The sequence below is a fragment of the Phyllobates terribilis genome, unplaced genomic scaffold (assembly GCF_046119375.1).
Source record: "Phyllobates terribilis strain yellow unplaced genomic scaffold, ASM4611937v1 Scaffold_5__5_contigs__length_657084704, whole genome shotgun sequence".
In the NCBI taxonomy this organism is placed as follows: Eukaryota; Metazoa; Chordata; class Amphibia; order Anura; family Dendrobatidae; genus Phyllobates; species Phyllobates terribilis.
The window spans coordinates 23890766-23917053 of record NW_027362765.1 but is presented as its reverse complement, the minus strand read 5'-3'; the positions used below and the strand labels follow the sequence as shown (position 1 = coordinate 23917053).

At 47.2% G+C, this 26288-nt stretch overlaps 1 protein-coding gene across 1 annotated transcript in view; it reads right to left on the bottom strand.

The window, feature by feature from the left end:
- Positions 1-26288, bottom strand: part of LOC141271392 (uncharacterized) — a 115879-nt gene that overhangs the window by 65235 nt on the left and 24356 nt on the right. The gene's annotated exons all lie outside the window — the stretch shown is intronic.

Here is a 26288-nt window from a genome sequence, read left to right as displayed (position 1 = left end):
GCGGATGGTCTCCTGTGGGGATGTGATGTTCTACCCCCTTTACTCGCCCGAAGTCTAGCGGGTGTTTACTAAAGACTCTCTCATACTCCTGAACCACCCAGTAGACTCCCTGTTTTTGGTGTGAGGGAGTGGAGTCAGTACCCAAATGCAGTTGCTGACACCAGTCCTCCATTTGTTTCTTAGAGCCGTTACCTTCCTCTGGTTGAGATGGAGGCAAGGGTTCTACGGCCTTTACAGAATTTTGGTTTATGGTGAACAATTTGGCTAGCGTGGCATACCGGGGCAGGTATACTTCTCTCTCCCCGATATTTATGATGCGGACGGGCACCCTCCCATGGCGTACATCGACCACCCCCCGTGCTGTCAAAATGGTGGGCCTACTGTCTGAGTAGACAGGTTCTACCATTGCTTGGTAGTCTCTACCTCTCAGACCAATAGCTGCCCGGCACCAGATCATCATCTCACTTTTTGGGGGCATGGCAATAGGGAACGGGTCACACATTCTCACGCTAACTATCTCACCACCAGATAGTTCCACTTGTTGTCGTTTCATCAGTGCCCGGATCTCTTTTTGGAGGACACGCTGCTGGCTGAAACTGGCGTTCTTGGCAACCTGCTGTAAAATGAGAATCACCTCTGCAAGACAATTTTCAATCACGTTAGTTCCCAAGGTTATTCTAGGGTGGCTCTCATGACGGTCAATGTCCACAATAATCAGTCCTTGTGCCGCCAGTTCGACTTTACCGATCTTAATGGTCACCTCCTTGAATCCCACCTGCGGCACGGGCTGACCATTACTGGCGATGATACTCAGGTCGTCATCTGGGTAGCGGGTTATGTCCGAGTCATTCCAGTACCGTTTGAAGAGCACGTACGGGATGGTAGTCACCTGTGACCCAGTGTCTAGTAGGGCACTCATAGGAATGCCATCCAGTACCACAGACAAGACCGGACGTCCCCCTACGTATTTATCACGCCAGTTTGATGGGCCTGTTGATTTTATACCTGGGGGTTGGCCCTCTACCCCAGGTTGTGCCCGTTTAAATGACAGTACCTTGCCATGTGTCCGGGTTGATTGCAGCGGCGGCAGATGGGTCGTCCGTCCTCGTTGTATCTGTCGCTGGGTCTTCCTCTGGACGTTTGGATCCTCCTCTGTCGGTGCCACGGGACGTCCTCCGGTCCGGATGCCAGCTGGATCTTTCCTGGAGGAGAGACCTGTAAAGACTGCACAGTTCTGGTTAGCGCGGCTACGCTTTTGGTTAGCTCTTGGACCTGATGGTGCAGGTCTGTAGCCGGGTTGTTATCCAAAGCCTGCGCATCAGCTCCCACAGGCCCTGCAGACAAGGGCGCCGCCTCCTGGTGATAGGTAATAGTAGGGCGCCGGTGGGTTACAGCGCTACTCGGTGCCGGTTCTTGGAGCACCCGGATGGCCCTGTCTTTGAACTTTGCAAAGTCTAAACCAGGGTTCTGCAAGGCCATTGCACGTAATTGGGTTCGGTGGGCGTTGGACAGCAGACCCTCTATGAATTGCTCAGTCAACAGTTCATCTGCATTCCGCACACTGTCAAGGTCTGCCTGTTTAATAGCTCCGAGGGCCTCTTGCAAATTCAAAGCATAGTCTCTTATACTGTCTTGGGCCCGCTGCTTGCACCCATAAAATTTAATTTTGATCTCTGCTGAGGTGCGGGTGTCAAAGGTGTCCCTCAGACGGGCTAAGATCTCCTTCACGGTCTCCTTGTCTCTGACTGACCAGGACTTCACTTCACGTTGGGCTGCCCTGGTTAGCTGGCCTACCAATATGCTGACTTTTTGTCCCTCTGTCAGGGGGTATACCTTAAACAGGCTGTACAGTCTCTCTTTAAAGTCGCTTAGGGTATGCGACTCCCCTGAGTACTGGGGCAGCCAGGCCGCTCCGGGGATATAGGGCATTGTAAATGGCATTACTGCGGCAGCGGCCGCGCTGGTGGTAGAGGGTCCCTCCGTGTCCGTCATCTTCCTCCCCCCTAGTTAAGTGTGGCTTACCTTCCGTTGCTTTTTCTCTGTAGGCTGCGGCTCCGCAGACGATCGTCAGGGTGGAGGACCTTGCGTCGTGCTCCGATGACGTCAGCGTCGCTCGCTCTCCCTTCCAGGACCTTGCGCAGCATCGGTGCGTAGGGCGGAGCTTCAGATCTCGCGCGCTTTCGGGGTCCACGCCCCTCTTCTCCCCGCGCGGCGTCCTGAAGATGGCGTCCGATGGCGGGAAACTGACTGAAGACAGCGGGAAAACGGCTGAAGATGGCAGGAAACGGCTCCAGATGGCGGGGACCTTCACCACAACAGGTAGGACAGTCTTTTGAAGGCGCGCAGTACCCGGTGGTTGTGGGCACGAAATCCTGCCGACTACGCCAAAGCTGACTCGCCCCCTGGGCCGAGGGGTACTCGGAACCGGGCTTCTGGGGGTTGTAGTTTCCGTGGCGGTGACCCGGTCCCGTGGCTCAGGGTGGTCAGGCCAATGGCGGTATTTTGTGGGGGTTTTAGGTTAATTGTCCGACTACGCCACCCGTGGATTGCGGTCAGTGCGGACCGCAGCTGCAAGGCAGACCGCTGGGGCTGATGGTGTATGCAGCTGAGGTAGTGTGACTCCCCACGGGAAGAGTGCAGCCCCAGGGCAGTGTAGTTGATGGTGAGGGTGATAGTGCACGGGAGTCCCAGTACTAGTAGTGCTGGTGCGGCGCTGAAGCAGGAACGACTCAGAGTCTTTGCAGTGCAGTTCAGGGTCTTTACTGGTGATATTAAGGCAGACCCTCCCGGGAGTACTGGCTAGCATAAGGGGCCTGGTCAGTCTGCAAGCAAACAGGAGTTCCCCTGGCCAGGTGGAGTTGTAGGCCTCCCCGTCTATCTACACTCTTTCTGGCTACCTTGCTGTAAGCGGGTAGAAGTAGCCCACGTCCCTGAGTATACCGTGTGGTGCTCACCCTTATGGCTGGTGACTTGGGGCCTTCTGTTAGCCTCCGCTCCTGGATGGCGGTGCTGGTCCCTTCCTTGTGACTGAGCCTCCGGGCTTCTATGGCCAGAGGACCTGGAATCCCCTGCCGGCTGGTTTCTGCTGCTGGGTGAATATCCGTCCCCACAGCCTCGGACTCCGGTGTCCGGTTATTAGGTTCTTCTGCCAGGGCGAGCTCTGCTCAGCTCCAGCCCCTGGTCTTCAGCTACTGCTCCTACAGAGCTCCTGCTGTAACTTTCCCTCTCCAGGCTCTGACTCTGACTAATCCCGCCCCAGACCCAGTTTATAAGGGCAGATTCCTCCCCTCCCAGGTCTGGGCGGGCGGTCTTGCATGCTTAGGGCTCCTGACCAGAGAAACCTCCCACTTGCTCTCAGACGTAATATTCCTATTACTGTGGCAACCAGACCCCTGGGGTGCCACATTTGTCACTAGGACTTTTCAGGCTGCGGCCCCCTTACAGGTTCTCTCCCAATTAGTCTAGGGACGGAGTGTGTAGCTATCAGGTTCCACTCCCCCCTGACTCTCCTCTCCCGTGAGCGGAGCCGACCATCTATGGCTCCCAGTTCTCTCTTGGGTTGGAGTCCAGGCAGATACTAGGACAGGGATGTTAAACTCAAAACACACAGAGGGCCAAAATGAAAAACTTGGACAAAGCCTCGGCCAACCAGTATACAGTATAATGGGCCCCACACAGCCCTCCATACAAAATAACGGGCCCCACATAGTCCTCCAAACAGTATAATGGCCCCACATAGCTTTCCATAAAGTATAATGGGCCCCACATAGTCCTCTATACAGTATAATGTGCCCCACAAAGTCCTCCATACTGAATAATGGCCCCACATAGGGGTGGTGGTTCTGGTGTCACGGGCCAAATATAATCACCCTGCGGGCCAGATTTGGCCCACAGGCCAGAGTTTGACACGTGTGTGCTAGGAGAAATATTGCTTCTCTCCTGGCTTTGGCAAGAGAAGGCTACTCATTCCTGACCTTCTATTTAGCCTTCAAGCTCAGGGGTATGGGTAACAGATATTGGGGGCCTTTCTCCTGTTGGAGAGGACTACGACTGACCGCATCCTAGCGCATTTTTTGTGGAACCATTTAGTCACTTATTTAGTGCACTCTGATGGAGAACACGATCTTGGGCTTTCAAAAGAAAAAAAATCAGGAGAGATTTACAGAATGCTGAAGAATTGCAGCTCAAGATGAGCACATTTCTCAAAATTAATTTGGGTAATTGGAGAAAAAAATTGGATTTTGACTGAATCGATGAGTTATGAATCAAAAGTTCTCCAAAAGCCCCCAATTGGCCTACCAAGACATGTATGTCACTCTGAGGTCTCCTAGGAATGTATCCAACCCCTTTTGAGCTCTTTAACACAAACACAGCCTTATTAATGTCAATGTGTCTGCAACACAGATGGCTATGGGTAAACAGATGGTAATCAACAGATTGTTTAAAAACACACTGCCCGGATTTTTAGGCTTTTTAAAATAATAAAAAAAAAATGGTTTAAAAATTATCCCTTTTCTATTGCAGCTACATGCGTGATGGTGCTTATACACATGTGGTGTGTACGAAAGAAGCTTTTTAAAGGGACTCTGTCAGCGCTCGGTACACACTTGGCGAGGCCAAACAGTTCAGTGAACCTTCCCATCTAGTTGTTTTCTCTCTATCTCCACCCTTCTCTGGCTTTATAAAAGCCAGAGTTGTCAGTCAAAATAGAGGAAGGGGTTGCGGAGACAGAGGAAAAAAAATAGGTGCGAATGTGCACTGAAATGTTTGGCTATACCAAGGGTACATCTGGGGTCTGCACTTGCTTTGAACAGTCATTCTGTCCCGACAGAGTCCTTCTAATAAGCTGCAATTTAAAAATTATCCTTTTTTTTGGGAGTAGCAGAAGATTTGGTGTTTGTAAACAGAAAACATCACAGAAACAGAAATAGCCTTACCAATACCAGATTAGATTACCAAAACTAGGTTAGATTACCAATGCATTAGCAGGATGCAGTAGACCCACATGATAAAGGCGGGAGCAGCACAGGTGGAGCAACTACTCATAAACTTACAAGTTCATAGAGGGGATGGTTGCCTAATATTAAAAATGCACACAGGTGAGGCTTGTATAGGGCGCTAGTCACACAGATATGTGTGATGCACAATGTCTGGCTTACAACCTATTGGCAAGCTGCCGAGCACTATATACAGTCATGGCCAAAAGTGTTGGCACTAGTGATGAGCGAGCATGCTCATTTAACCCTTTAAACGAGCATGCTCATGTGCGTGCCAAGTATTCGCGGCGTGCTCAGTATCTAGGTTTGATCCGCAGCGGCTGCATGTGTCACAGCTGTCAGACAGCTGTGACACATGCAGGAATTTCCTGATGTGCCTAAACAGTGGAGACCCCTCTCAAGTGAAACCATTTTGGAAACTAGACCCCTCAGGCACCTTGAACCCCCAGGTGCTTGACAGAAGTTTACAATTTTGAGCTATGAAAATAGAAATTTCACATATTTCCCACAAAAATGTTTTTTAGCTACAAAGTTTGGATTTTCATAAGTGTAACAGGAGAAATTGCACCACACAATTTGTTGTGAAATTTCTACTGAGTACGCCGATATCCAATATGTGGAGGAAAACTACTGTTGGGGCGCACAGCAGGGCTCGGAAGGGAAAGAGCGCCATTTGACTTTTTGAATGCAAAATTTGCTGGAATAATTAGCGGACACCATGTTGCGTTTGGAGAGCCCCTGATGTGCCTAAACAGTGGAGACCCCCCACAGGTGACACCATTTTGGAAACTAGACCCCCCCTCAGTGAACTTATCTAGATGCGTGGTGAATCCCCAGGTGCTTGACAGAAGTTTATAACATTTCAGTCATGAAAATAAAAATTTTATATTTTTTTACCCAAAAATTTTCTTTTAGCACCAATTTTTTATTTTCACAAGGGTAACAGGAGAAAATGGACAACAGAATTTGTTGTGCAATTTCTCCTGAGTATGCAGATACCCCATATGTGGGGGTAAACTACTGTTTTGGCACACTTCAGAGCTCAGAAAAGAAGGAGTGGGGATTTGGAACGCAGACTTTGATGGAAAGGTCTGCGTGTGTCATGTCACGTTTGGAGAGCCCATGATGTGTCTAAACAATGGAATCCCCCCATAAGTGACACCAGTTTGGAAACTACACCCCTCAGGGAACTTATTTAGATGTGTTGTCAGCACCTTGACCCCACAGGTGTTTTACAGAATTTTACAACGTTGATCTGTGAAAATGAAAAAATATATATTTTTCCCACAGGTATGTTGTTTTAGCCCCCAATTTTTTCATATTCTCAAGGATAGCAGGAGAAAATGGACCCCAATATTTGTTGTGCAATTTCTCCTAAGTACACAATACCTCATATGTGGTCGGACACATGGGAAAGTTCAGAAGGGAAGGAGCGCCATATTGGAGTTCATCTTTTGATGGACTGGTTTGATGGTGCAATGTCACATTGGCAGAGCCCCTAAGGTGCCAGAACAGCAGAATCCCTCCCACCCATAAGAGCCTCCATCTTACAAACTACACCTCTCAATGAAGTCATCTAGGGGTGCAGTGAGCATGTTGACACCACATGTGTCTCAGAGAATTTTACATCATTGGGCAGTGAAGAAAGAATAACTCAACTTTTAACAAAGTTTTGTTTTAGCCCCAGATTTTACATTTTCAAACTGGGAAATGGGTAAAAATGGCACCAAAATTTGTCACACAATTTCTGCTGAATGTAGAAATACCCCATATGTGGCTGTGCAGTACTGCTTAGCTACACGGTGAGACTCTGGAGGGAATGAGCTCTATTTGCCTCCTGGAGCGCAGATTTTCCTAGAATAGTTTGCGGACTCCGTATACAGAGACCCTAAGTACTAGAAGAGCAGAATCCCCCCCTCAAGTGACCCCACTTTGGAAATCATACCCATTTGGGAATTTATCTACAGGTGTGGTGAGGATTTTTAACTACATGGGTATTTTCCAGAAACAAGCAGCAATGGATGTTGCTGAGTGACAATTGAAACTGCCGTAGTGACCAGTACGTTGTAATGACCAGTACGTTATGCCCAGCTCATGGTTCTGGAGACATGCACCAATAAATTAGGCAGGCTCTCATCGTTACAGAAATGCCAAAGATGTGGACACTAACTGCGGTGTAGGTACACTGTGGGGCTCAGAAGGGAGGGTGAATTTGGATGTGGGAGCACAGAATTTGCTAAAATTCTTTTGGGGGAAAGGGCCATTTTGCTTTTCCAGAACCTTTGTGCTACCAGTAACGTGGAAGCCCCCTATATTTCCATTAATAGATGACGGACCTGAGTGTGGTCTTTTTTTGTGGATTGAGTCAAAGCTTTTATTGTGATCCATATCTAGGAGTAATATTTCTCCTTGCGGAGAGTGACGTGTTAAGCATGTCAGGTGAGGAGAATTTAAAAGCCGCAATGCTCCTCTGGGAAATATGCAAATTGTCTCTTCAGAGAGGAAGAGGACTAGAACTCTAGTGCCACCTATAGGAAGTAGCAAGCCTAAAAGTCAATAGTGACCCTTTAACGAGCCTTATCACATGACTTAGGCTATGTGCCCACGATGCAGAAATGAAGCAGAAAATTTCTGCAGCATTTCTGCATCTCCCTGGCAGAAAAAACGCATGCAGATTGTGCATGCATTTTTCCTGCAGAATACACGCGTATTCACATGCGTTTATGCATGAGTTTATGCATGCGGACTACAAGCACTTTCCAAGCGATAGCATCACTTGGAAAGTGCTTGACAACTAGGTCACACTATATAAATCCATGCAACCGGTATGGATTTATACAGTGTGACCGTAAAAATAAAAAAATAAAGCTATACTTACCCCCGATCCCCCGCCGCGTGTGCTGTCGCGCCCGTCCTGGCTTCTTCCGGGTTGCCGGCATCTCGCGAGACAGCCTGCGGTCACATGACCGCGACGTCATCTCAGGTCCAGGAAGGAGAAGCGCTGCAGCGGCCGCCGGACAGGTGAATATAAACTTTATTTATTATTTTATTCTTTTTTTCACAGGTACAATGGTACCCAGGTCTGGATGAGAGTCTTCTCTCCTCCAGAACTGGGTACCATCCGCACATTGAAACGCATATAATCCGCTTGTACAAATGTACAGACATGGATTCTATGCATCTCAATGCAAGTCAATGGCGGCGCTTCCGCTGCGCTTCCGCAAAATTAATGAACATGATTTATTTGCGCTGCAGAAACGCTACGGAAAAATCCGCAGCATGTGCATTGACATTGCGGAATTGCATTGGGGACCATGGGATGCGGATTACCATGCGTTTTTGATGCGTTTCCGCTACGGAAATTCCGCAGCATAAACGCATGAAAAACGCATCGTGTGCACGCAGCCTTAGGGTAAAAGCCAAGATCAGAAACTCAATTTGCAGACACTGTGTTTCAGGGTACTGCCCCTCATCAGTGCAAAGTGTGAGTTCTGGTTTGGCTGGATGAGAGGCGTCAGACCGGTATGTAGGGGTAATATTTCTCCTAGCGGAGAGTGATGTGTTAAGCACGTCAGGTGAGGAGACTTTTAAAGCCGCAATGCTCCTCTGGGAAATATGCAAATTGTCTCTTCAAAGAGGAAGAGGACTAGAACTCTAGTGCCACCTACAGGAAGTAGCAATCCTAAAAGTCAATAGTGACCCTTTAACGAGCCTTATCACATGACTTAAGATAAAAGCCAAGACCAGAAAATCAATTTGCAGATACTGTGTTTCAATGTAAGAAATGTCTATTTCTTACACATTCCTCACATGTAATAAAGCTGTCAAACAGTTGCAAATCATGCACACGGGAGCGATTCAAACATATCACCGAGCAGCTGTAAATACTCGGAGCTCGGCCGAGCATACTCGAAACAGAACATACTCGCTCAACACTACAGTCATGGCCAAAAGTTTTGAGAATGACACCAAAATTATATTTTCACATGATCTGTTGGCCTCTGGTTTTTATTAGTGTTTGTCTGATGTTTATATCACATACAGAAATATAATTGCAATCATATTATGAGTACCAATAGGTTATATTGACAGTTAGAATGAGTTAATGCAGCAAGTCAATATTTGCAGTGTTGCCCCTTCTTCTTCAAGACCTCTGTAATTCTCCCTGGCATGCTCTCAATCAACTTTTGGACCAAATCCTGACTGATAGCAGTCCATTCTTGCATAATCAATGCTTGCATTTTGCCAGAATTTGTTGGTTTTTGGTTGTCCACCCGTCTCTTGATGATTGACCACAAGTTCTCAATGGGATTAAGATCTGGGGAGTTTCCAGGCCATGGACCCAAAATCTCTATGTTTTGTTCCATGAGCCATTTAGTTATCACCTTTGCTTTATGGCTAGGTGCTCCATCATGCTGGAAAAGGCATTGTTGGGCGCCAAACTGCTCTTGGACGGTTGGGAGAAGTTGCTCTTGGAGGATATTCTGGTACCATTCTTTATTCATGGCTGTGTTTTTAAGCAAGACTGTGAGTGAGCCGATTCCCTTGGCTGAGAAGCAACCTCACACATGAATGGTTTCAGGATGCTTTACAGTTGGCATGAGACAAGACTGGTGGTAGCGCTCACCTCTTCTTCTCTGAATAAGCTGTTTTCCAGATGTCCCAAACAATCGAAAAGGGGATTCATCAGAGAAAATGACTTTGCCCCAGTCCTCAGCAGTCCACTCCCTGTACCTTTTGCAGAATATCAGTCGGTCCCTGATGTTTTTTTCTGGAGAGAAGTGGCTTATTTGCTGCCCTCCTTGAAACCAGCCCTTGCTCAAAGAGTCTCCGCCTCACAGTGCGTGCAGAAGCACTCACACCAGCCTGCTGCCATTCCTGAGCAAGCTCGGCACTGCTGGTAGTCCGATCCCGCAGCTGAAACAGTTTTAAGATACAGTCCTGGCGCTTGCTGGTCTTTCTTGGGCGCCCTGGAGCCTTTTTGACAACAATGGAAGCTCTCTCCTTGAAGTTCTTGATGATGATTGTTGACTGAGGTGCAATCTTTGTAGCTGCGATACTCTTCCCTGTTAGGCCATTTTTGTGCAGTGCAATGATGGCTGCACATGTTTCTTTAGAGATAACCATGGTTAACTGAAGAGAAACAATGATACCAAGAACCAGCCTCCTTTTAAAGTGTCCAGTGATGTCATTCTTACTTAATCATGACTGATTGATCGCCAGCCCTGTCCTCATCAACACCCACACCTGTGTTAATGGATCAATCACTAAAACGATGTTAGCTGCTCCTTTTAAGGCAGTACTGCAATGATGTTGAAATGTGTTTTGGGGGTTAAAGTTCATTTTCTGGGCAAATATTGACTTTGCAAGTACAGTAATTGCTGTTAAGCTGATCACTCTTTGACATTCAGGAGTATATGCAAATTGCCATTACAAAAAATGAAGCAGTAAACTTTGGAAAAATTACTATTTGTCTCATTCTCAATACTTTTGGCCATGACTGTAGTTAAGATCTCTCCACAGGTGTTCTGGGATTTAGATCCAGGCTCACTGCTGGCCACTTCAGAACTCTCCAGCGCTTTTTTTTTCCATCCATTTCTTGGTGCTTTTTGAAGTATGTTTGGGGTCATTGTTCTACTGGAAAACCCATGACCTAGGATGAAAACCCAGCTTTCTGATGGCTGAGCACTACATTGTGACCCAAAATCCTTCATATTTCATGATGCCTTGCACACAGTCAAAACACCCAGTGTCAGAGCCAGAAAAATGGCCCCAAAACATCTTTGAACCTCCATCATATTTGACTGTAGGTAATGTGTTCTTTTCTTTGTAGGCCTCTTTCCATTTTCGGTAAACAAAAGAATAATGTGCTTTACCAAAAAGCTCCATCTTGGTCTCATGTGTCCATAAGATGCTTTCCCACGAGGATTTTGGCTTACTTACGTAGATTTTGGCAAATTGCAGCCTAGCTTCTTTATGTCTCTGTGTCATCAGTGGGGTCTTCCTGGGTCTCCTGCCTTAGCGTGTAATTTCATTCAAATGTCAATGGATAGTTTTCGCTGACACTGATGCACTCTGAACTTGCAGGACTCCTTGAATTTCTTTGCAACTTGATTAGGGCAGCATATGCACCATCCAGACTATCCTGCATTGCAACCTTTCATCAATTTTTCTCTGCCGTTCAGGGAATTTAGCTACAGTGCCATGGGTTGTAAACTTCTTGATTATGTTGCGCACCGTGGACAAAGGAACATCAAGATCTCTGGAGATGGACTTGAAACTGAGATTTTTTATATTTTTCACAATTTGGTTCTCTTCTCTTTCTGTTCTCCATGCTTAGTATGGCACACATAGACACAATACAAAGATTGAGTCAACTTCTCCCCTTTTTATCTGGTTTCAGGTGTGATTTTCATATTGCACACACTTGTTACTTGCCATGGGTGAGTTTGAACGAATATCACATGCTTGAAACAAAGTTGTTTACCCACAATTCTGGAAAGGTGCCAACAAATTTTTCCAGCCCATTTTTGGGGTTTTTGTGTGCAATTATGTCCATTTTGTCTTTATTCTCTGTTTCTGTGTGTGTTGTTCTAATACACACAAAAGAAATAAGCATGTGTATAACAAAACATGTGTAATTGCAAACATTTTCTGTGAGAAATACTTCATTTTCTGGAACAATTTCAAGGGTAACAACACTTTTTAGCCATGACTGTAAGTGCACCGCAGAAGGACAAATACCTCAATTCACTCAACCAACAATAAAGGGCCTGGCTGCATCATGCATAAAAATTACAAAGTGTGCAACAAAAAAAAAAAGAATTAAAAATGATGTATAAAATATATTAGGTATTCCTCAATATTTTGGCCAATATATGCAAGTTATAGTGCTGGGCAGCCTGCCTGATTTAATAGTATGGGTGTCAGCAACAGGCTATAGACAGACACTGTGCATCACACGTACCGGTGTGATTGGCGTCCTATACAAACTTTGCATTTTTAATACTAGGCAACCACCACCTCCATGAATTGGTAAGTTTTTGAGTGGTTGCTCCATCAGTATTTTGCACCTGTGCTGCCACTACCTTTATCATGGGGGTCCACTGCATCCTGCTAATGCATTGGTAATTTGACCTGGTATTGGTAAGGCTGTTTTTTTGTGATGTTTTATCAATTTTTGTCCTTTTGGGAGCCATTTTTGTAAACAGAAATGACATGCACCAGAGAAACTGAGGCTTGGGTTACTTTGAAATCTGCCATTAGCAGCTGATGAGGTATGACTGTGCCTGCTGAAGTCAGTTGAAGAAGCTACTAAATTTTTCAGTAGCGGCAAATGAGGCATAAACTAAGCCATCCCCCTTATATTTATACTAGCTATTGAGCCCGTTCTACACCCGGGTGGCGAGCATTTTTATTGGTATATGGTCTCCCACGCTGGTATGTGCTGCCCCCATCCTGGTATCTGAGCTCCCCAATCCTGTTCCCCCATCCTGTTATGTGCTGCCCTCATCCCTATCCTGGTATGCATGGCACGCCTCATCCCTATCCTGGTATGCATAGCACCCCTCACCGACAATCCTGGTACGCATGGCACCCCTCACCCTCAATCCTGGTATGCATGGCACTCCTCACCCTCAATCCCGGTACGCATGGCACCCCTCACCACTAATGCTGGTACGCATGGCACCCCTCATCCCTATCGTGGTATGCATGGCGCGCCTCATCCCTATCCAGGTATGCATGGCACCCCTCACCTCCAATCCTGGTATGCTTGGCACCCCTCACCCCAAATCCTGTATGCATGGCACCCCTCACCCACAATCCTGGTATGCATGGCACCCCTTATCCCCAAACGTGGTATGCATGGCACCCTTCATCCCCAATCCTGGCATGCATGGCACCCCTCATCCCCAATCCTGGCATGCATGGCGCTCCTCATCCTGGTATGCATGGCTCCCTCATCCCTCATCCTGGTATGCATGGTAGCCCTCATCCAAATCCTGGTATGCATGGCCCCCCCCGATCCCTATCCTGGTATACATGGTACCCCTCAACCGAATCCTGGTATGCATGACCCCCCCAGATCCCTATCCTGGTATGCATGGTACCCCTCATCCCACAATCCTGATATGCATGGTACCCCTCACCCTTCAATCCTGGTATGCATGGTACCCCTCACCCCTCAATCCTGGTATGCATGGTACCCCTCATCCCCCAATCCTGGTATGCATGGCCCCTCATCCCTCAATCCTGGTATGCATAGTCCCCTCATCCCCAATCCTGGTATGCATGGTCCCCTCATCCCCCCAATCCTGGTATGCATGGTCCCCTCATCCCCCAATCCTGGTATGTATGGTCCCCTCATCCCCCAAATCCTGGTATGTGTGGCCCCTTCACCCCTCAATCCTGATATGAATGGTAGCCCTCATCCCCCAATCCTTGTATGTGTGGCCCCCTCATCCTCCAATCCTGGTATGTGTGGCCCCCTCACCCCCCAATCCTGGTATGCATTGTACCCCTCATCCCCCAATCCTGGTATGCATGGTACTCCTCTGCACACATTAAAAAAAAACAAAACACTTATACTCACCTTTCTTCCCTGTGCTCCAGCGCTGCCGTTCTGTTCTGCCGGAGGCCGGGCAAATGTGTCTTCAGTAAAATGGCACCAGATAGCGCTATGCTCATGCGCCGATTCCGATGCCTTCACTCCGTCCCGGTCTCCGGCCAGAAGAGAGGCGCCGCGGCAACGCTCCTCCCGGTCAGGTAAGTATGGTGCCGGAGATCGTGGTATGCGTTCAGTGTCTACGCATACCGTAATCTCCAGCGCCATACACTCCTCTTACCTGTAACGGCTCCATGCGTTCTTCTGTCTGGAGCCAGACTGCGCATCACGCATGCGGAATCTATAGATGCTTCAGCCAGAGGGATGCTTGCCCGGTTATATTATAGATATTGGAAAAAATACTCAAAAGGATACAGTCTGATGGAGGAAAAGAACCAACTTCTACTTTGAGCTATTAGGGACCCTGAGGAACAATGTCACATGCAGCAGAATGTGGAGGAGGAACTGCAGCAGGTGGATGTGAAGGGGCCCACTAAGTTATCACAGGCTATGAGATTGACAGTCAGTGTGAAATTAACAATGGCTTTGATGACCAACTGTTGCAGGATAGAAAGTGAACCAACAGAGACCTTGGTCGTGCTGGTGGGCAAGGCAAGCTGTATTCTGGATGGCTTGTGGGCAGACAGGCATATTGTTAGTTATAATTTTGCTTAATACTTTAATACTATGCGATTGCCGTGATTTTAAACCCTCGCTTTAAAAGCAACATGGATTTTTTTCTGGCTTCCGAAAGAGTAAAAATTGGCAAATTTCCAGGATAAGGTGGGATTCTTGCTCATTAAAAGTTTCGACCTAGTAGACGACTGTCAACTGCATGTCTGACCAGAAGACCCCTAACTAACTAGTCAGCTCTCCACCATTTGTGCCAGTACAACAAGCAGCAGTAATTACTGTATAAGATGCATGATGCGCCACCCTACAAATCGGCAAACTGTGATGCTCCACCTTAACAACCAGGTCGACTATGGACTGTGTTTTTTCTCTGGCTGGTAGCCATGAGCAATTTTTCTTGCCCAACCTCCAAAGTACTGTCAGAGGGGATATTCATTGCGGCAGGTAGCTTTGTCACATTTAAGCTAAACAGATTGTAAGGAAGGAAAACCTTATACAGTATTTGTAAAAATGAATCCTGTATGGAACAGTGAGTATTTTCATTCTCCTATGACTGATGCCAATGATAGGATCAGTTATAATGTTATGTTCTGCTGCTGACAGTATTGATGCCCTTACACAGCAAGGGGTGCCATGAATACCAGGATGGGGGATCAAGGCGTGCCATGCATACCAGGATGAGGGATTAAGGGGTGTCATGCATACCAGGATGAGGGATCAAGGGGTGCCATGCATACCAGGATGGGCATGGGGGCCACGTATACCAGGAAGGAGGAGCCATACATACCAGGATGGAGGATATTAACAGAATTGGGGGACATTACCCCAATACCAGTGTCAGCAGCAGATCCCCTGCCCCATAACAGGGCATCATTTCATTTTTCTTTCCGATTTTCCTCCTCTAAAACCTAGGTGCGCCTTATGGTCTGGTGCGTCTTATAGTCCGAAAAATATGGTAATAGCTATTCTGGTTTGTTGTCAAGCCTGAAATGGCTTTTCTTGTATCCACTGATATTCTTTCATTATTTTTAGTGAAAAAACTTACTGCTGCCAAAAAAAAAGAATATTCAAAATTTTAAAACAGGCCAGCTAAAATCAGCTTTTGCTTCTTTCTGGCTCACACTATCCCCAAAAAATGTTACATTTTTCCTAACAAAAATGTATTGCTCTGCTACACAAACATTTCTCAATGCCGTTATCAAAAGACACTGAAATTACCATTTTTTCACATCTTTTTTTTTTGCCATCATCATTTTTGGTGAAGACAAGAACAAAAAATGTAACAACCCTTTTACAATGCAAAAAAAATAAAATAAAATTAGCCATTGATTTTTCTTGGACTATGCTGTCTAGACCCCGCACTGGAGCTCCCCATTGATTTTCCATTGGCCATCCTGTCTAGGCCCTTGTCCTTCCAATTGCTTATTAACTTTATGAACAAATACACAAGCAACAAACTTTTTGCTACTGTTCAAAAAGGGATATTTTTTGGTTCACCACTTGTTTAAAAGCTAGAGGACGATTGATTAAGCTGTTTACGCCAGAAATCTGACATAAATAGCTTAATAAGTCGCAATATTTTTGTGTAACTTGGCAGTCCGACTAGCTATGCCAATATGGGTGTGGCGTGGGTGGAACGGAGCATGGTCATGCCAGCCCGTCAAATTCATCATGTTATGCCACTAACTTACTCTAGAAGCGTACGCCAGTGCTATGCCAGTCTACGATACGATACTGTAATTTCCCTCGGGATCAATAAAGTGTATCACAGCAGCAGTACATAGACACGAATTACAACATAACAGAAGAATTTTGCAGGTATAATCTCATACATTCCTATTCATGACCGGTCAGTAAGATATACAATTAGAACACCAATAATACACCAGCAAAATAAAAACCGTTTTGGAATCCCACACCTCTTCAGCCCACCAAAACATGTCAGCTTCCATTTTTTGCCCTTATACCACTGGAAGAACCTTTTCCTCCAGCCACGGGGCAGCAGCGGCTTTCCATGCCTTTATAGTAACATAGTTTGTAAAGCCGAATAAAGACTTGCGTCCATCAAGTTCGTCCTGTTAGTTCTGTAATTGCTAAAGTTGATCCAGAGGAGGGCAAAAACCCCAAATGATTTGGCCAATCTTCACCTGAGGAAAAATTCCCTCCCGACTCTGAAACCAGCAGTCAGAATAAATCCCTGTATCAACCTACTATTTTATTCTATTTTTAAGTATACGCTGAAATCTGCCTGGTATCTAGAAATGCATCCAGTCCCCGCTTGAACTGGTGTAGTGAATCTGACATTACCGTCTCCTCACTCAGTGAATTCCATATTCTCACTGCTCTTACCGTAAAGAACCCCTTCCTATGCTGGTGCTGAAACCTTTTCTCTTCCAGTCTTAGTGAGTGCCCTCTTGTTACCGTAATATCCCTCCTTTTGAACAAATCCCGGGCAAGATCTCTATACTGTCCCCTAACATATTTGTACACATTTATTATGTCCCCCCTCAACCTTCTCTTTTCCAGGCTGAATAGTCCTAGTTTTGCCAGCCTCTCTGGGTATTGCAGTCCCTCCATTCCCTTTATTAATTTTGTTGCCCTCCTTTGTACCTTTTCAAGCTCATTTATATCCTTTCTATATATTGGGGCCCATAACTGAGCACAGTATTCCAAGTGTGGTCTGACCAGTGCTTTGTACAGTGGAAGAACAATGTTCTCATCCTTTGCAGCTATACCTCTTCTGATACATCCCATTACCCTGTTTGCCCTTACAGCAGCGGCCTGACTTTGGGCACTCCAATTTAGTTTGCTATCAATCAAGATGCCCAAGTCCTTCTCCATCTCTGAATTCCCCAATGATTTCCCATTCAGTGAGTACTGGTGACTTCCATTTTTCCTTCCCATATGTATGACCTTACATTTCTCCTTGAAATGGTGCCTGCACACAACACCCTTAGGTGAGTGCTGCCATCGATTATACCTATCCTTTACCAAATGGTATTGTGGTCTACAACCACCCAAATCACAGTTTCACTCTCTGAAGTTAGTAAGTCAGCTATGGAGTCATTGAGAGAGGTGTCCAAGGACCCTTAGGGACACATTTTTGGGTAATGAGACCAGCAGGATGGGTATTGGGCATTTTAGCTTATGTACAGACATCACATGTAGGAACATATGCTGTGAGGCAGTGACCAGGATCGTATACGAGGGACGTTATATATATCCCAGAATGTGTACAGAGACCTATTAAATCCATTGGAGTACATTGCAGTCACAGACACAGCTGCGGCTGTAATGCAGGAATGAAGGTGAGCAATGACCTGGTCAGACTACCTGGCTAAGGCAGCTAAAGTAAAACCTGGCAGGCCTTCATTTCTTGGAGGAGGTCACAGGAGGCAGTGGGGCGGCCTCCTCCCTCCAACCCAGGTTTTCCAGTGGCTCTTGCCACGGGTCCTTTAAAATCCCTGCACTAAGGATTAGTGTTGTTCTATGTTGGAACCTGCTAGGAACATAGCAGGAAAGCTCAGCAGGATTGACTGTAGCTGAACCCACTCCTGGGAAGGCTCTGCACCTGTCAGGCTCTGAGCGGCCCGGCGTGGCCGTTGTCCCCGGCAACTGTTGTTTATGGACTCATGTTAACCTGGCTGCGAACCGGAGGACTTTCTGTTTACCCGTGAGTTGCTGAATAAAAGCTGTTTATGTTGGACTTGCTTGGGTCACTGCCTCAGTTACTGCACGGTGTGAACACCGCCGCCTTACAGTTTGGTGGAGAATGTGGGCATAGTGACTGAGCAATACCCCCACGGGCAGCTGCATGACCACAATCTGACCTGCCACCTTTCAGTTCCACCCCATGGACAAAATGGACGAGCTGTTAAAGCAGCTGGTACTTACCCAGCAGCAGCAGCTGCAGTCTCAGCAGCAACAGCAGGAGCAGTACCAGAGTCTCCAACGGCAACAGCAGGAGCGGGAACGGCAACAGCAGGAACGGGAACAGCAGCATAATCAACAGCAGCAGCTACTTTACCAGCAGCAGCAAAAAACAAACGAGCTGTTGCTGCAACAGGTTGCTGCCCTATGGGAGACGCCGACGGCACCAGCCCCTGAACGTCGCGAGGCCCGGGACAAGGTTCGCTCAGCGTTGAGGAAGATGGGACCGGAGGACGATGTGGAAGCTTTCCCGACCGTTTATGAGCGCACAGCGGAGCGGGAAAACCTACCAGCTGGCCAGTGGACAGAAGTGGTGGCTCCGTTTCTGGTCGGCGATGCCTAAAAGGCCTACTTCGACCTCAGTCGGGAGGACGCCCAGGACTACCAGAGGCTCAAAGGTGAGATCCTTGCCCGACTAGGGGTCAATACATGCGTGAGGGCTCAGCGTATATTTTCATGGGCCTATGTGGAGACCCGACCCGCCCGGTCTCAGGCTTATGACCTCTTGCAGCTGGTAAAGAAGTGGCTCCAGCCTGAGACTTTGTCTCCAGCCCAGATGATGGAGAGGGTGGTGGTTGACCGGCTGGTAAGGACTCTGCCGGCCGCTATCCAACGTTGGGTGGGACAAGGGGACCCCGGCACCCTCGACCAGGTGGTCAGTCTGATCGAGCGCTACTTGGCCACTCAGGACTTCATTCGAGACTCTGCCCCCTCTCGGCTGTCACGCCGATCCCTGCTAACCCAGGTGTCGGGAAAGGGGTCGCGTCTCTCTGCTGGGGACAGTCAGTACCGTACCCGTGCTGAATGGGAACCTCGGAGTGAGAGTGGCAGGAGACCGATTCCCTCCCAAACTGTCATAAGGCCTAACAGTACCTCCACCCTTAGGTGCTGGCGGTGTCAGGGGCCGGGACATGTGGTTGCTAATTGTCGTCTGACTACGGAACCCATGGACTGCGGGCATAGCCGCCAGGTCTCAATGTATGCCCAGACCGTCTGCACAGCGAGTGCCGACCCCCGGGACGGTGAACTCCAACTATGCCAGGTACTGGTTAATGGGTACCCCACGGAGGCCCTCCTGGACTCAGGGAGCCTCGTGACTCTGGTACATGTGTCACTGGTGGCAGGATACAACCCCAGTGGACGGCCAGTCGGGGTTGTGTGTATCCATGGGTACCTCCGAGAGTACCCAACTGCGGAGGTAGTTTTTTCCACGCCATGTGGAGATATAAAACATGTGGTGGGGGTGGTAAAAACTCTTCCCTATGGGACTGTGTTGGGAAGAGACTTGCCCCTGTTCCGGTAAAATGTATTACAGGTGCTGTACTCGACGAACCTGCCGTAGGGGTGTCCAACCTAGGGACAGAGTGTGACCCCGATAGGTGCTGGCAGGAGAGGTCGAGGAGACCCCATCGATCCCCGAGCAGGAAGTGTCCCGGGACACGTTTGGGACGGCTCAGCTACAGGATCCCACCCTGACTCAGGTGCGGGAAAGAGTGGTAGAGGTAAACGGCGTAGCCCAACAGCCCGGTGCAGATACTGAATTTCCCCGCATGGTAGTCAACGGTAAGTTGCTCTATAGGATAGATAAGATCAGGGACGAGGTCGTGGAGCAGTTGGTGGTACCTCAGTCGTACCGTCGGGTGGTTCTAGATTTGGCACACACACACTTGCTGGGTGGACACTTAGGGGTAAAAAAGACCCAAGAACGTATCTTGCAGCGGTTCTTTTGGCCTGGGGTTTACGCGGAGGTCAAAAGGTACTGCGAATCCTGCCCCGAATATTAGCTGACCACACCCACCACAAGTTTCCGTAGCCCATTGGTACCCCTGTCAGTGATAGAGGTACCTTTTGAATGGATTGCAATGGACTTGGTAGGACCCATTGTAAAATCTGCCCGTGGCCACCAACATATACTGGTGGTCTTCGACTATGCCACCCGGTACCCGGAGGCTATACCACTACGCCACACCTCGGCAAAAGTGATAGCACGGGAGCTGTTTGCCATGTTCTGTCGCCTTGGACTACCTAAGCAGATCCTGACGGATCAGGGAACCCCTTTTATGTCCAAAGTGACAAGGGAACTGTGCAAAATGCTAAAAATTAAACAATTGCGCACCTCGGTGTACCACCCTCAAACCGACGGGCTAGTAGAACGGTTCAATAAAACCCTCAAGTCCATGTTAAAAAAGGTGGTTTCTAAGGACTGAAGGGATTGGGACATGTTGCTACCCTATTTGATGTTCGCCGTCTGGGAGGTACCCCAGGCTTCCACAGGGTTCTCTCCCTTTTAGTTATTGTACGGCAGACACCCTAGGGGTCTGTTGGACGTAGTCAAAGAGACATGGGAACAAGAGCCAACTCCACATAGGGTTATAATTGAACACGTGGCTAGTATGCAGGACCCGATCGCGGCGGTCATGCCCTACGTGAAAGAACATCTGTTAGATGCTCAGGCAGCCCAGAGGCGCACATATAATAAAAGAGCCAGAGTCAGGTCTTTCAACAAGGGCGATCGGGTGTTAGTACTGGTATCCACAGCCGAGAGTAAGCTCATGGCCAAGTGTCAAGGGCCATATGAGGTTCGAGAAAAAGTGGGGGAGGTAAATTACCGGGTGTATCAGCCCGGAAGGAGGAAACCTGAGTAGCTTTACCATGTAAACCTGATAAAAGCCTTGGAAAGATCGAGAGTGTTTAGTTACAGACGTCACCCCGGGCATATCGCCAGAGAGTTCTCTGCCTTCAGCCAGGGAAGCGTCCGAGGGGGAGGTCAGGATAAGTGATGCCCTCACTAAACAGCAGCGACGGGAGGCTCGCTCGCCGGTGCAGCACAATACCGACGTGTTCTCAGAGATACCGGGTAGGACTACGGTTATCCAACATGACATTGTCACCGAACTTGGGGTAAGGGTGCGAATAAGACCGTACCAGGTACCCGAAGCCCGGAGGCAAGCCATCACGACTGAGGTAAAACAAATGCTTCAGTTAGGCGTCATAGAGGCATCACGGAGTGAGTGGGCTAGCACCATCGTACTGATTCCAAAACCAGACGGATCATTACGCTTCTGTAATGATTTCCGGAAATTGAATGAAATGTCAAAGTTTGACCTCTATCCAATGCCCAGGGTGGACGAGCTGATTGAGAGACTGGGGCAGGCCCAGTACTTTACCACGCTCGATCTCACCAAGGGTTACTGGCAGGTACCTCTCACAGATTCGGCGAAGGAAAAGACCGCCTTCGTAACTCCGAAGGGTCTATACCACTATGTGGTCTTACCTTTTGGGTTACATGGGGCCCCGGCTACATTCCAGAGGTTGATGGACATAGTGCTCAAGCCTCATCAGGAGTACGCGTCCGCTTATCTAGATGATATTATCATCTTTAGCACCGACTGGCATACGCACCTATCACAGGTACAAGCGGTGCTGGATTTTCTCAGAGCCGCGGGGTTAACGGCAAACCTCAAAAAATGTGCGATAGGGCTAGAGGAAGCCCGATATTTGGGGTCTGTGATAGCCCGAGGAGCTATCAAGCCCCAGATCAATAAAGTTGAGGCCATAAAAAACTGGCCTAAACCGTCAAGTACAAAACAGGTGAGGGCGTTCCTTGGCATCCTGGGGTATTACCGCTGGTTTATACCTAATTTTGCTGGGTGAACGGCGGCCCTGACCGATCTCTTGAAAGGGAAAAAAATGGGTAATGGTTCGTTGGAACCCTCAGGCAGAAGAAGCTTTTCAGTCCATGAAGTTGGCTCTTTGTGGACACCCGGTCCTCATCAGCCCCAACTTCAAGGAAACCTTCATTGTACAGACAGATGCCTCGGAGGTAGGCCTAGGGGCGGTATTGTCACAAAAAGTGAATGGTGAAGAGCACCCGGTCACCTACTTGAGTAGAAAACTTGTCCCGGCAGAGAAAAACTATAGCGTGGTAGAGAAAGAGTGTTTGGCTATTAAGTGGGCCTTGGAATCACTACGTTATTATTTACTAGGGCGTCAGTTCCGCTTGGTGACGGACCACTCACCCTTGGTATGGATGTGGAACGCCGAGGAGAGGAATGCGCGAGTCACCAGGTGGTTCCTGTCACTGCAAAATTTCAGTTTCTCTGTAGAACATCGCCCTGGGAAGTTGAAAGCAAACGCGGATGCCCTGTCCCAGGCACCCTGTATGGTGGCAAATGTTCAACCCCACAAGTTTAAACAGAGGGGGGGATATGTGAGGCAGTGACCGGGATCATATACGAGGGACGTGATATATCTCCCAGAATTTGTACAGAGACCTATTAAATCCATTGGAGTGCATTGCAGTCACAGACACAGCTGCGGCTGCAATGCAGGAATGAAGGTGAGCAATGACCTGGTCAGACTACCTGGCTAAGGCAGATTAAGTAAAACACGGCAGGGCCTTCATTTCTTGGAGGAGGTCACAGGAGGCAGTGGGGCGGCTTCCTCCCTCCAACCCGGGCTTTCCAGTGGCTCTTGCCACAGGTCCTTTAAAATCCCTGCACTAAGGATTAGTGTTGTTCTATGTTGGAACCTGCTAAGAGCATAGCAGGAAAGTTCAGCAGGATTGAGTGTGGCTGAACCCACGCCTGGGAAGGCTCTGCACCTGTCAGGCTCTGAGCGGCCCGGCGTGGCCGTTGTCCCCGGCAACCGTTGTTTATGGACTCATGTTAACCTGGCTGCGAACCGGAGGACTTTCTGTTTACCCGTGAGTTGCTGAATAAAAGCTGTTTATGTTGGGCTTGCTTAGGTCACTGCCTCAGTTACTGCACGGTGTAAACACCGCCGCCTTACAGTGCTTACAATCCTACAGGCCAGGAAAGCGAGAGAAGGTGTGGCTTACATTTACCACTGTACTCCCCATGCCATGGATGCAACCATCTTGGAAGCAGGAGCAACCAAACTCCAATCTGAGTGGTGAAGGCACTGTTTATGTTCTGCTGCGACCAGCATTCTGGTAATCCTACATTCAAAATGGCCACCACAGTAGTGGTCTGAACTCCTCCGCTCTGCAGGCATGGTTCAAACTTATCTCTGCGGTGGCAATATTTGATGCAGGTAGACTGGAATGCCAGTTGCAGCATGAGGCAAAAAGAGGGCACCAGGACAGGTGATCATATAATGAGAAATGCACATTCACATTTCAGTGCTGGGGTGCAGGATTGCTGTAAACAAAATGGCATACAGGTGCATCTCACTTAATTAGAATATCATCAAAAAGTTAATTTATTTCAGTTCTTCAATACAAAAAGTGAAACTCCTATATTATATAGAGTCATTACAGAGTGATCTATTTCAAGTGTTTATTTCTGTTAATGTTGATGATTATGGCTTACAGCCAATGAAAACACAAAAGTCATTATCTCAGTAAATTAGAATACTTTATAACAACAGCTTGAAAAATGTTTTTAAAAACCGAAATGTTGGCCTATTGAAATGTACAGTGGGTACGGAAAGTATTCAGACCCCTTTCAATTTTTCACTCTTTGTTTCATTGCAGCCATTTGGTAAATTCTAAAAAGTTCATTTTTTTCTCATTAAAGTACACTCTGCACCCCATATTGACTGAAAAAAACCAGAAATGTAGAAATTTTTGCAAATTTATTAGAAAAGAAAAACTGAAATATCACATGGTCGTAAGTATTCAGACCATTTGCTCAGTATTGAGAAGAAGCACCCTTTTGAACTAGTACAGCTATGAGTCTTCTTGGGAATGATGCAACAATGTTTTCACACCTGGATTTGGGGATCTTCTGCCATTCTTCCTTGCAGATCCTCTCCAGTTCCGTCAAGTTGGATGGTGAACGTTGGTGGACAGCCATTTTCAGGTCTCTCCAGAGATGCTCAATTGGGTTTAGGTAAGGGCTCTGGCTGGGCCAGTCAACAATGGTCACAGAGTTGTTCTGAAGCCACTCTTTTGTTATTTTAGCTGTGTGGGGCCATTGTCTTGTTGGAAGGTGAACCAAGTCTGAGGTCCAGAGCACTCTGGAAGAGGATTTCATCCAGGATATCTCTGTACTTGGCCGTATTCATGTTCCCTTCAATTGCAACCAGTCGTCCTGTCCCTGCAGCTGAAAAACACCCCCATAGCATGATGCTGCCACCACGTTTCACTGTTCGGATTCCTTTTCTTTTCAAAATTCTGTTTATTATTAATATCAAAGAATAAATTCCACATACAAGTTTGAGACTTACTCATGGAAAAAGATTAAGTACAGAATAATAAACGATTATTAAGCAATAAGGAACAAGTAAGGAGAAAATAGAGCTCGCACTATAACATTATTTCAATTCTCGGAAAACCAGACGAGCCAGTTGTAGAGCGGAGTGTAAGTCTAATACAAGGGTAGAGTAGAACATATAAAGTCCACTTATGCGTTCTAAACTTGCCTGAAAAATAAGGTGTTTAGAAACTGCAGAAAGCATAAATTTAAATAGATATTAATAGAGAGTAAGATAAAGGAGAGAAAAGAGATGGAGGGTAGATACAGTAAGGGGGGGGATAGATAGAAAAGGGGAAGAGAGGGATATGGGAAGGAGGTGGTAGGGAAGGGGGGGAGGCAAAATGTGTCATGGAATGTGACAAGATAAAATTAAGTTAATTTATTGGGGGAGGGATCTATAGGTAATCCACGGTTGCCAAATATCTAGGAAGGTAGCCTGAGTGTGGTTCACCAGAGATATTGTTTCCGCAACGTGATAAAGCAAATGAACTTTGTCCTGAAGGTGCAGTAAAGTGGGAAGGGTAGTGGTTTTCCAGTGAATCGGTATTAACAGTTTGGCCGCGGCAATAATATGTTGGGCCAAAATCGATGCCTTTCTATGATCAGGCCAGATCAAAAAATTCAGCAAAACTGTCTCTGGTTTCAGATGCAAGGTTTTCTTTACCACAATGTGGATAAGGTTCTCTACTTGTTGCCAGAAATTGAGGATGATGGGGCATTGCCACCAAATATGAAAATAGCTACCAGAACCAGTTCCGCATCTCCAGCACGAAGCTGATGTGTTTGCACTCCAGCCAGAACTCCGAAGAGGTGTATGAAACCATCTCGTGACTATTTTGAAAGAATTCTCTTGTGCATGTACACACTGGATCGGGCCATGGGAATGCTTATAGATATAGAGAGTTTGGGCCGGTGTGAAATGATAACCTAAGTCTCGTTCCCAATGAAAAATATAGCTCTCTTTGGGCAGGTGTCAGTGGTTAGCAGGGTCTGGTAGATTGTAGAGAATACTTTTTTGGGTCTAGTGGTCCTAGTGCAAAGTATTTCATAGTTGGTTAGAGCTCTGGAAAGATTGGAATGCTTAATATGTTGTTTAATAAATTCTTTAATGGAACCGTATTGGATAAAGTTTAGCGATGCTAGGGAAGGATTAAGCTGTAAATCCAATAGTGGGGCTAGCGAACCATCCTGTAGTAAATGAGAGATAGAGATGTTAGAGTATTTTAGATGGCCTCTAGTTTGCCCTGAGCGTGGCATTGAATGGGTTAGAATGTCTGAGAGTCTAAGTATGGGGGAGAGAGACGGGGTTAAAATGTCACTGGAATCTTGCCAAACCTTGAGCATGACCCTAGTATGAGGGTTTGGTATAGAGTTGCTAGGTCGGATGTGAGATTGTGTTAGAAAAAGGGATCTAAGAGGGAGAGGGGCGAGTGCTTCCTCCACCTCAACCCATTGCTTATCTTCAGAGCCTCTAACGATGTCCACCGTTCTAGTCAGAATTGCGGCTCTATAATAGCGCCTGATGTCTGGTGCACCCATTCCCCCACATGTCCTTGGTAGGGCCAACAAGCGGTAAGAGATGCGGGCCTTTTTACTCCTCCAAATGTATGAAGAGAAAAGAGAATTTACCCTCTGAAGATAAGACAGAGGTATTTTTATGGGCAACGTCTGAAATAAGTAGGTAAATTTAGGCAGAATCAAACTTTTCAATATATTTTTTCTCCCCATCCATGATAGGTGGGTGTCTCTCCATTGCTTAATGAGATTTACTGTGGAGTCTAACAAGGGGGGAAAGTTCAATTTAAATAAATCTCCGTCCGTTCTGCCTACCTTCACCCCAAGGTATGTGATATGGGTCTTAGGCCAAGTGAATGGGCATAAGTTTTTCAATTTTGCTAGGGA